Raw genomic sequence first — 12,300 nt, 5'->3', positions numbered from 1 at the left:
TCTCTATTCTCTTCACATTATTTTGGATGCAATTGTTTATATTAGAAAAAGTCGAGTTCTTTTGGGCATTTTTTAACTCCTTTATTAAGTCATCTGCAATCAGTCTTTAAGTTTTGCACTAAAATTTTAACATGACTGACATTTTTAATTTTCATATGTATTTGTCACAGTGAAAATGTCATTGTAAGCATAAATCTTAAAAAAAACTTAAAAAAGGTAAAGAAATTAATGTACAAAAGATTAACATTAAAAGGAAAAGAAACAAAAAATTATGAATCAGATTAGAAATTTTGCGATTTTTATTAGTAAAATATTGATAACATGGCATATTAATAAAATTGTGTTCGCACAAAGTGCTATTCCTTGTAACACACATCCATAAATATTTAATAATTGCTTATGATAAAATATAATTTATTGGGTCAACTGTTTAGTACAATATTTCCTCAAGGGGAGAACTATCCCTAATGTGATATTTCATTTGTGCTGACCTAGATTCTCTAAAAACCAGCGGGGCTTCTAATTTGTACAAAACATCTGTAATGGCTAGCATGTGCTTTCTTTATTGCCTTTTGATTTTCAAAACATGTAGGTTTTGGCCTCCTCTTGTTTCAATTTATTTCCTTTCTACAAAATGTGCAACATATGGATCTTTAAAAGCATGACCTGTAAAAAAATAGTTTGCAATTTAGCAAACTTCTAAAATTCTCATAAATGTACTAACAAGATCTCCAGGGTGAACCCTAAAGCCTCAGAGAGCCGGGGGATGGGGAGTTTTGTGCCGGGTTGGCACCTGCCTTTACCCCAGTCTCCGCCTGCCAATCTTCCGCGCCCGCCACTTGTGTGCGGTCACTTCCGCTCGTCTCAGAGAGCGCGCTCCCTTAGTGCGCTCCTGTAAGACTCGATACGGCCCTATTGCTTCGCTAATTCCTTACAACTCTACGTGCTTTACTTTGTATTACAACTGCTCTTCCTAGACTAAGCATAAATGCACATAATTTCTCGGGGAGAGAAGCCGTGTACAAATGATAAGACATATTGACAAAATGCTGAAGACTTACAAATGAACTGAAAAACCCAAATTTGGATGCATGTATAAATAAAGTGCACCAGATCACTACCTAATTCAACAGTCCTCCTGTTTTATGCTTTAGATGGCTGGATTTAAGTAAGGTAGGCCCAAGTTTATTTATAGTTCTACATTCATCATGCCTGGTTTCTCTTAATTTTTTACAAGTGAATCAAAATCAGTGCAGAGTATTCTGGCAGAGCCCCTGTTGCTGAATTCCCCATTCTCTCATACAGTTAAAATTTTTAGTCCAGTTTATACTTTAAATGCTCAGATGGCTCCCTGGGGACATAGCTTACCCTGCAGCCCCGTCAAGATACAGCATGGTTTTCCCCTCCCATACTCTTCTCACCACAGGCCGAAAGTGGGTGACATCCAAACTTACTGAGTAATCACCATGTGTTAGGCATCTGCATCAATTCATCTCATTTAATCCTTAAAACAATTCTATGAGGTAGCAAATATTATTCCTATTTAAGCAATGAGTAAAGTGGGATCCCAAGAACTTAACTTACTTACCCAAGGTCACCATATCTGCTAAGTGGCAGAAGTTAATTTGATTCCAAATCCATAATGATAATCACTGTGCTTTAACACCTCTCCAAGACAGGAGGTATCCTCATTGACCTCTAGTGCATATTTCCTTTTAACTTTCCCCTTCCCCTCAAAAAACGTAACTGTTAGAAGCTCAAACCAATAGGCAGTAACACTCGCTTCCTAAAGTCGACTCTCTTCCTCATTCACTGCAGTACTAAATTATGATGTTTTCCTCCATCAATCAACATTCATTCCCTCATTCTGAGTGGTTTCTTTAACCATGAAAAAGATCAATTCCAATCCCATTCAATGACTTATTCCTAGGAGATTGCTGCCCATCTCCCAACCATAACTTCCTGTCGTCCCGCTGAGCTTCTTCTAGCCACCCGCTGGACAGCTCCGGATCCCTCCCATAAGCATTGCTAATCATTAACTCGGCCTATCTGCTTTCTCACCACCTGAATCTCTACTCACCTGGTACCGCTAGTCGGGAACGCTATCACATTTCCCTAGTCAATTCAGATTTACAACACCTACTCTTCATCCTCTCTTTCACATGATGACTTTGCCTCTTATTTACTGGGGAAATAGAATCACTTTGAACAGATTTCTTTATCTTCCCACCGCCACATACAGGAACTGGTCTACATTTATATTCATTTATTTCACTTTCTGAGTGTTAAAAATAGATTATACAGTCAACCTACTCTTGTCTATGGCCAACTTTTTTTGCTTGCGCGCAAGTCCTTCCATCTTCTTTCACCCATTCTAGCAAGGCCCGTGTACCCACGAGTCTAGTTCATTGAATCTGCTCTGACAAGGATCCAATGACTTTTATTTTTCCAGGCCCATTGGGTCCAGTCCTGATGGTCAGTCCTCACTTGATCCCAACTCTGTAGCACTGGGCACAGTAAATTAATCCTATTTTTAAAACACTTCGCTTTTCAGACACTCTGCTGATTTTCCTCATTCTCCAAACTTCCTCAGTCTCCTTTTATGGATTTTAATGTAAACAGACATATTATAAAGAAGAAGGGAAGAATCAGAAAATATTTCAAAAATCATGTATGTATTACATACTCACTTTTTGATCATTTAGAAGACAGCTATTTTTGTAAAGACTGAAGCTAGAAATGAACATTTTCACTGAAATGCCATTTATACCCAAATGTCATATGCATCAAAATAGTAGAAAACTTCCTCATCACTGGTGATTAGTTTAGACATCACCCGTGAACTCAAAGTAGTTATAAATTTTCCCAGAGACTTCACTAAACTGTTGTCAGATATATAATATTCAGTCTTCAGAATGCTCACAGGAAAAAATTAGAAATCATTTGCATGGAGGCTGCAGAAAAAACAGAATACCATCACTCTTTAGACAACCATAGAAAATTATGTCATTCCATGAACTTCAGCTTCCAAAAATTCTAGTCAAAATCTGTGGGAAACACAGTGTCTGCTTGTGCAGAGGGAATAGAAGAACTGGGAAAGGGCCAAGAGAGTGCTTATCTAAAATATTTGAAAGGGTTTAAAACTTACTCCATCTTAGTTGGAAGGCACTTCCCCTGTTGCAAAGTTCATTTAAAATAGTCTGCACTTATTTCAATAAGAGACCCCTTATTGATTACTTCTAAGTGCACAGATAAAAACCCATGCTTCCAAGGCTAGGCTACTTTCTCTTTTAAGAGTTTGTTGCTGAGTCGATGCATAATATTTAAAAATTAGATTTGATATTTAAAGTTATAAACATAAGAGATAGTCTTTCTTCGCTGCTCATCTTCCTTGAACTGGTGTATTTCTTCTCTTGGGAGCCAGCCTCACACTGGAAAACCCCAGCAGGGTGGGACGAAGTTGCATCAGCAGCTTTTTGTGCCGCCCATGCACTGACACAGCGAGGCCGGGTATGAAATCCACGTTGAAAAGCTCATTCCCAAGACGGACGCGTGAGCCAAACCAGCAGAGGAGGAGCACATAGTAGTCATGCTGTAAATAGCTTTAGACAGACTTCCCTTGAGTAAAGCATCAAGGACAACTTGTCGTTGCTAACTTTTGTTTTCTGTTTTCTGGGAAACATTCACTGTGATGCTAATTGCTCTTGAAATTGCACAAAGAGTTGTCCGACCATCCAGATCAGAATTATGCCTACTCTGATTCTCCTGCATGAGCTGGTTCAAGGTCATGGTGTTTTCCATTTCTGCATGGAACCTAAAAGCTAGAGGCAAGTACTGCATTAGGCTGTGATGACGGATGTGTTGTCTGCACTTCCCCATTTGAACTGTTAGTATCTCTGCCTGGCAGGAGCATTACCAATCATTTAGGAAAATTTATTGGCCATGAAACCATTACAATGATTTTTGTTAAAAACGATTTGCTTTCCAGGAGTCAGGTGTTTTCAAAGGTGTGTCATCATGGGACTCTCAGGCTGAGATCTTGCAAGTTGGCAACGATGACCCCTCTCTAACCACGGAACTCTCCTTTCTAAGGGCCAGTCCAAGCAGCCTCTGGTCTTCACTTGGCACACCTACTTGTTTATTTTATATTTGGTTGTGACTGAGGTGTATGAGAAATTTGTATATTTTGGAGATATGGGTCAGATCAAGATTTGTGCTCGGCATACTAGTTCCCTCCTCTTCTTCCCCCCAAGCCCTGATGAGTATTATTGTTGTGCCCCTAAAGACTTCTCTCTTACACCCTTTTTGGAATATTCTTCTCCTAATAGAGTTACTACTTCTGGCTTATGCAAGGAAAGCAATCTTATTTTAACACTACCAACACATTGTTTTTTAGTTGTAGTCTTAAGTAATTTCACTGGAGTTGGAAGTGGACAAGATATAAATCCATATGCCTGTAACATCTTGAGCTAGAAATATGATGCATTTAATAGCTGCTTTTATTTGTCTGGGTTTTGCAAATGAATGATTTAACTTTGTTTATTCCTAGGAAGTAAGACTAATCACAACCACCAAATACCTTGCACCTGTTAGCAACGAAATCAAAGGCTATAGTCATATTCCTACTATGAATATTAAAAGCTGAGGTATGAATTACCTAAGAAGAGGCCTGAAACATATACATATTTTATCATGGATGGGCTTTAAAATTACAAAAACTTCTTGATAGTCGTAAAAAATCTGAATAACTTAGAAATATGTGAAATAAGTCCCAAAGTCCTTACCCCTCCCTGCCCCATTCACGATAAACAAAACTGTTTTACAGTTCAGTGAGTATCATCCAGATTTTTTCCTGTATCTCACATCTATCTATTTATCCTAGCAATTTTATTTTTTAAAAACTACATTCTCTTCTACATATAACTGGGTGTAATGCAGGAAACTATAAAGAGTATGCCATTATTTTATAGCTTGTTGTTCTCTCTAATACATCAAGGGTGTTTTTGTGTGTGTGTGTGTGGTAATAAATGTAAATGTTCTTTATTATTTAGACTTTCATATAGTTCTTTGGATAAACCATTTTGCCTATTTATGGGTGTTTAGCTCATCTTCAGTAGTTTTAAAATTTTCTACAAGCAGCATCTTTTCCCACCTTTGTGAAAACATCTTTGTTAGGTAGAATCATAGAAGTGAAGCTGTTGGTTCCTTGACATAAAATTTTATATTTTTATACAAATTGCTCAATTGCTCCCCGAAAAGAATGTCCCACATCACACTTCCATCCACAGTGGGTGCCCGCTGACTCCACACGGCCACCCCCATCGAGTGTCGCCGGTCTCTTTTACTTCCTACTTCAGTCATAATAGTGTTATGGTGTCACAAAAATTAAATAACCACATAACTCTTTTATCCCAGTGGTACTACAACCAAACCTTTGTCTATCACCAAGATTCTCTCTTTTAACCTTGTAAGTAAACCATCTGGACCCAAGGTCCTTGAAGGTTGCTGTGGAAGAGAAGTTATTTTGAAACATCTAGATCCAATAGCGACGCTATTAATTCTTCTTGCCACCCATTGGCATTCGTTCCATCCCCTGCCCCTTCTAATTGAGAAAGGGCTGGGAAATGCAATTCTTTCATATGCCAAGATGAGGAAGCATCGGTCAGGGGTGAGCAAGAGAGGTTACTACTTTCCCGTTACTAATATGATGTGTGAAAAATCTGTCTCCTTGTGGTTGTAGTTTTCCTTCTCCCTTGTGGTCTTTCTACTGTGTGTGTGTGTGTGTGTGTGTGTTTTAAATTAAGCACTTCTTAATTTTTATTATTGATTTAGAGAAAGCCATAATGCACTATGCATAATAAATTTTCTTCCTATATATTACAGTTTCTCTCAGGCTTTCTGCTCTTAATTCTAATTAGAACATTTTTGGTGAATGACCCACCCCCACCGGCCGTAAAGATCATTGGTTAGACCAGTGACACCCTACCCCGTCTGGGTCTTTTATTTACAGTAACCGAATGTCTTTCAAGCTCTAAGGCTAAAATGAAGATATGCACATTTAGAAGGGCCTTATGTCACAAGTGAAAATAAAGATAGTGGCAGGACACAACCTCAGCATAGTTTCTGCATTATTTTTTAAATCTTTCCACCAGTATTATTTTTTAGACAAAGCTTAAAGTCAGCAGAGTTACACTAATACTTTAAAAACATACACAAATAGTGCAAATGCATGTTTGGGGAACTCCTCCAAATTTGGGAAATTAGCCAAAGAAGCAAGTAAACAATGGTTTTTAAATCTATACATTAGACCCAGAGTCCAGGGAACCCGTGTCCCACGCTCGATCAAGCAGGACTCGGGAACACCCTTCGGAGTGCAGGCTCCCTGTGAGCGCCCTGGTTTTATGCTCCCTGCTGGGGCAGGGCGGGGGGAGGAGAGAATGGAAAGTTTCCATAGTCCTAGTTTTGATGGGCTTGAATGACCAATAAACACAAAAAGTACAAACTGTCAACTTTCTCTACATGCTCTTAATTTTTTTTTTTTTTTTTTTTTTTTTTTTTTTTACCTGTCAGATACATCTTTCTGTGAAGCAAGAAATAGCGGTGCTCTTCCAAGTGAGCATTTCAGATCTTTGGAAAGTAAGGATTGCTCTTAGAGGAGGCTCTGAAGGGGAACCCCTTATCACAGCGCCCCCAGTAGATGCCAGCGCAGCCGTCCGTCCCCAGGGCCATGCCACAGAGCACTGGGCAGGGTGCTACCCCTTGCATAGCCTGCAAAAGACGTCCTATCGGGGACCACAAGTGATGATCAATACAATAGGCAGTGAATACGCTTTCCACGCCACTGCAAGGACACACATTTCTCCAGACTCTAAATCACATTAGCCATAAGCTACGTTCCAGGCTGGAGTTTGGAACATAGAGCCATGGCTGGGAGTGAAGTGTTTAAGCCAAGTGTCCAAAGAATTGGGGTTACACAGCTGTAAACAAAACAGAAATCCAGCAGCCTCAGGATTAATACAGTGATTTAATTCCATGAGCATTTTCTATTTTTAAACCGTCTTTTTTTAAAGCATTAACCTAGTGCATAGAATTTACAGTCTCTGCCTTATTCTAAACTATCGCATTGCCTAATGCCCAAAGCTTCTTGACAGAAGGATGAAAACTTAAATTTAAAAGACCAAATCCAGAATCACTGAGATGATGACATACATACCAAAATGTGATTTAAAAATAGAAGTTCCTCACAAATTCAGGTTCTTTTTTTTTTTTTCCAGTAACATTATGACTAGTCGCTTTTTAGAAGGTGGGGTAGGTTGCTCCTATAGTCTAGCCTGAAGCCATAGGAGCTGATCTTATCAACACTGTAACAGATAACAGCATAAGAGAGAGGCACCCAAGGAAAAAAATCTAGTAATTCCAGAAAAACTAAAGCTTCACATAAAGGTCTTCATAGAGAGTCCTATGCACCATGCCCTGTAGGTCAATATTTACCCTGGAGGAAACGGTGATCACCAAAAACTGGAGTCACCTGGCCAGTTTTTTGTTTTATATCAATTCCTTCAGTAGCTCTGAGGGGTATGGAACCTGCGGGCACAGTCCTAATGCAGGGACTTCAGTTAGGGGACTGTTTGCAAAGATCCAAACAACAATGCTGAGAGTCTAGATGGGGGTAGAATTGATTAGTAAGGGTGAAAAACTAGGGACCAATTCAAAAACCCTTTATGGAATCAAATAAACGATACATGGTGATTTAATTAAACATGGGATATGAAAAAAAGTAAAAATCAAAAAGAACTCAGATTTGCAGCATGGTGACTGGGCAGATGAAATGAGACGATCTGGGTTAGAGCACAGAAGAATCATGGGATTCAGCAGGAAGATGCCAACAAAACAGCTTTAGGTGAAAAAAAACTTTAATAAGAGCTGAAGCATCAGTTCAAAACGGAAAAAAACCATAATTCCTATAACTTGAAAATGGTGAGCTTGTGAGTTAAAAGCCCATGTTTCAATGACAGAGTACAAATTAGTTCTATTCTTGAGAAACATGAAATAAAGGAGCCCAACAAACCACCCACCCTGACTCAAAGTAGTTCTTAAATAAAAATATAAGTAAACAACTTGTTTTGTATTGTTTTGTTTTTCATTGAGGATTTTGGTGAGTACAAGGGAAGTAACTGAGTGAAATCCCAACGAAATACGATTCCATGTTCTCCTTTTCAATAAATGTCAGGTTTTAAAACTAGATTTGTGTATAACAGATGTTATAACTTCAGGCTTTTATAGGTTGAAAGAATCCTTCTTCTATTACTAAATGATTGTTAGCATCTCAGAAAAGCCAGTGGGCAGCTGTAAATCTAATTTGTGTCTCATCACTTTTCTCCGTGCTGCGCTGGGGGCCTCAAGCCCTCAGGAGTTCTGGTAGCGTGAGAGTGAAATGGGAGGAGGGCACAAACCCAAGAAGGCGACAGGAGACCTAATCTAAATATTGCCTCTGGAAACTGATAACTCTAACACAAGGTAACGTTTTCCCGATCTCATTTAACGTTAAAGAGCTTGAGAACATCTCATTTCTTCTACCTGATTGAAACACACGGGCACAACGATCACAGCCTCAACCATTGCATGCAGTAGCTTCCTTGTTCCCACACGGTTTGCACATTCTTCTATTGGTTCGCATATTTTATAAAATGTCCAAAGGAATACAACATCAAATATTAAGAGTTGCTTCAGGGAAAGGTCATTCATTCTATCTGCTTCTGATTTTATAAGTGTTATTAATATCATGAAGCCCCTAGGGCCCATTTCCTGTGTATTTCAGAAAAAACAAACGGTCCATTTTTATACTACTGAAGGTATGCTTGGGTAACTTTGTGATTTTTTTCTCCATTTATTTTAATTCAAGCCTGCAAAGTAATACCAACCACTAATGTTCAAATAAACATCCTTCTTTCCCTTAGAAATAAGTACAGTGCACTTCAAATTTGGTTGTTCAAAGCAAGCGGGGCATTTTATCAATTCTTAGAAATTAATTTTTGTGACTTTTAATATTTTCTCCAAAAAATGTATCAGCCAATCTTTACATTACTTTGTTAGCTTTCATCTATTTTAATGACAGACTGGTGCAGAGTGTTTTTAAAAATTAACATGATGTTAACACCCTTTTCCCTAGCATGTGAGCTATGGGATCCCACTGATGAGGCGTCTGGGATCCCTGATGCCACCTTCTGCCCTCAAACACGACTTCCAACAAAAAGTTTTCAGTGAGCTATACCCTTCCCTAATGTAGAGAAACTGGTATTCTCTTTATTCCTTGAGCTTATAACTGCCAAGTGTCAGCAAAAATCCCCAAATAAAATATAATTTTATTTTTTTGCTTGTCCATTAGTTTTGTTTTGTTTGGCTCAGCTACAGAGGAAGGAAGGAAGGGAGGGAAGGAGGGAGGGAGGGAGGGAGGAAAGAAGGAGGGAGGGGGAGAGAGGTGGGAACGGGGAGGGGGGAGGGGGAAGTCAAGGGGGCCAAGACAGAGCTTTGGCTATTTTTCTGAATTGTCACATCTTCTCTAACATCTCATTTACCTAACTCAGAGCTGGACAAGGTTTTTCTCCTTCTGTCTTTTCTGCTCATGAATTAACAAGATTTCTTTGGCCAAAACGGCACAAATGTTTAGCAAGATATTTTCCTCTCCATCTGCCAGGTTTCGGCTTTTATTACCTATATTCTCCAATATCAAACATTTAAACTATCCATTGAACCACAGAGCATCATTGCTGAGAACGTATATCCTTACTTTGAGACACACGTGCACCTAAACGAAATTTAGTATGCACGGGAATCAAGAAAGACCTGAAAATTCTGTATTGTAAGGTGACTTGTGTTGAAGTTCTTCCAAGGGGTCCAGTAATGTAATTGCTGGAAATCGTGCTTCGAAGACGGTCTGATCGATAGCAGGTCCACGTTGGATCTAAAAATGTTTAAATAACTCCTCCAAAGCACTTTTTAGAAGAGCTGTAGGTAGCCAAGCACGTTAAGAAGAATTTTAAGCTCATTTCCTCCGTGCTTGGCGCACGGAGGACTTCAGTCTGATGACGGCGGACGCAGTCAGCTCTGACGCCGCAGACCGGGCGAGTGTCCTCCTCTCCGGGAGCAGGACAAAGACAGAGCCGAGTAAAGTTCGCAGGACCCCCCGGACAGATCCTCTTCACGGCCCCTGGCCTCTCTCTCATACAGTTTACTTTGATTGGGGGAAATTACACTGAGGGGTCGCTGCATGCCAGCTTCCTTCTCCAATCTTGCAAACTGCTCCTAAAGGAAAACGTCCTGGCGATTCCTCACCTCGCTAGCTGCGCCGGGGATAAAAAAAAGTGGATGTGCGGCAAAGCTCTGCTACACCAGCAATTTTTAATAAAACTCTTCTGTTGATAAATGGTTGTTTTTCTGGTTATCTGGCCATCAAGCAGAACTTGGCATCTAAAAATAATTAAACTACATTACTTAGTACCTGAAAATGGGACGCATCTGCACATTGCTTACCATTGCAATCTGCCAGCGTGCGTAACTTCACATTAGGGAATGGGCCTTGCCCTGGATTAAAACCACGTCTCTACCCCCAGAGAAGAAATATATACCAAACTCACTTTAAAAAAAAAAAAATACATGCACTGTAATGCTGAATTGCATTTGTAATAACTTTTCACATAGATTAATGAGCCAGCTAAGAGATGGGAATAATACTTCAAATATTTAACTTTATTCAGTTGTTTCACACAGTAATATGGTAGCAAACATGTAAAATGCAGAATGCTTTGTGAAGCAACAACCTCAAAATAGTTTTTAAAAATGTGAACGCTGAACAATATTAATTTTAACATATACTTTCTGAAGACTGTATGTAGCTCTGTGCCCATTTAATATTCTCAAGCAGAGCGGGAGAGGACTGCCCAGCCTGGCTCTGCCTGCCGTCTGCTCTCTCAGGGAACCCTTCCAGGCACACAGTTCCCTGCTTCCCTTAATGTCTTTCTTTACTGTCTTTGTTTGAATTTTAGCCCAGTATCTATCCTCAGCACTTTGGGCCATAATGGTTTCATCCTTTTGGAATCCTTCTCTTCTACTTAGAAACCTATTCAGTTTCTTTTTATGATTTAAAAACTTGCTCAAATCCCATGACCACCCAAGTCTGAGAGAGCTTATAAACTCCAGCTCCAACAAGAGAAAATTTAGAACTAAATTTCTGCCAAGTTCAAAATAATACATTGGTCATACACTTGCAAAATCATATTTTTCCTATCTCTACAAAAACTAACATTTATACCAATAAACAGAAAAGGAATAGAGTAAGTGTAAATCTCAAGGCTTCTCTTTCCAAATCTGGACACATCACTGAACATTTTATATTGCCATCACAGCTGCTTGGGCGAGAGTAGAACTGAGGTGAGGAAACATTAAAATTTTCTGCAACTATCTCTGCCCCTAAATACCATAGATCATGTATTAACACCTTTTTCCAGGTGGGCACCCTGAATGATAAAAACAGGAAAGCCTACGCTAAAATTAAGTCGGCAGTAACCTTAGACTTACCTACAAGCTATTCCAACCTACTAAGTTGTGGCTTTGTAGATGTATATGGTAACTTCACTGAGGATGAGACTTCATTCTGAGCCAAACATTCTGAGCTGATCTGAAGTCAACAACAGCAGCTCAGGTAGACTCAGGATGCCCCTCTTGCTTTACACACAGGCCTTTGGAGGAATGCCACTGGGGAGCTGGCCACGTATGCGCCATGACCTTGGAGCTATGCAGAGACAGTAAACGAGAGAGCAACTTCATAACCTAGAAACAGTGAGAGAAGGTGAGACACCAGAAGACCAGCTTATTGGAAAGTGACCACTGAAGCTGTCCTGACAGCAAGAGGAGCTCCTAAGAGCTGCAGCCTGATTCAGCAGACGCTGGGGCTGAGGGAAAAGCCATCGGCCAAAAATGAAACAGTTGTTAAAAGATGGTCACACATGCGCGAGCGCCTACGCACGCAGACACACAAATGGTCTCCTAGCTAGGGGTTCTCGAAGATGTTAGACAACAGAATCACCTGACTCAACATCGTCCAAAATGGATGAAGATATGGCGTCAGGAGAGAGAGTATGCATTATTTATTTATTTCCCCCCCAAATGCCCCTTGCTCTGGAGAGAAAATGTTTTCTCCAGGCAACGTGATGGATTTCAAGGCTTTTTAATTCTGAGTAATGGTGTCAACCCAATTAAGTAGATACTGATTTTGAACTCATCCATCTCATCCAAACATAACTT

Source organism: Pteronotus mesoamericanus, unplaced genomic scaffold (genome assembly GCF_021234165.1).
Source record: "Pteronotus mesoamericanus isolate MK-2021 breed Mesoamerican mustached bat unplaced genomic scaffold, CSHL_Meso_final contig_163, whole genome shotgun sequence".
Classification (NCBI taxonomy): Eukaryota; Metazoa; Chordata; class Mammalia; order Chiroptera; family Mormoopidae; genus Pteronotus; species Pteronotus mesoamericanus.
The sequence above is the reverse complement of the archived record's forward strand: the minus strand, read 5'-3'. Positions refer to the sequence as shown.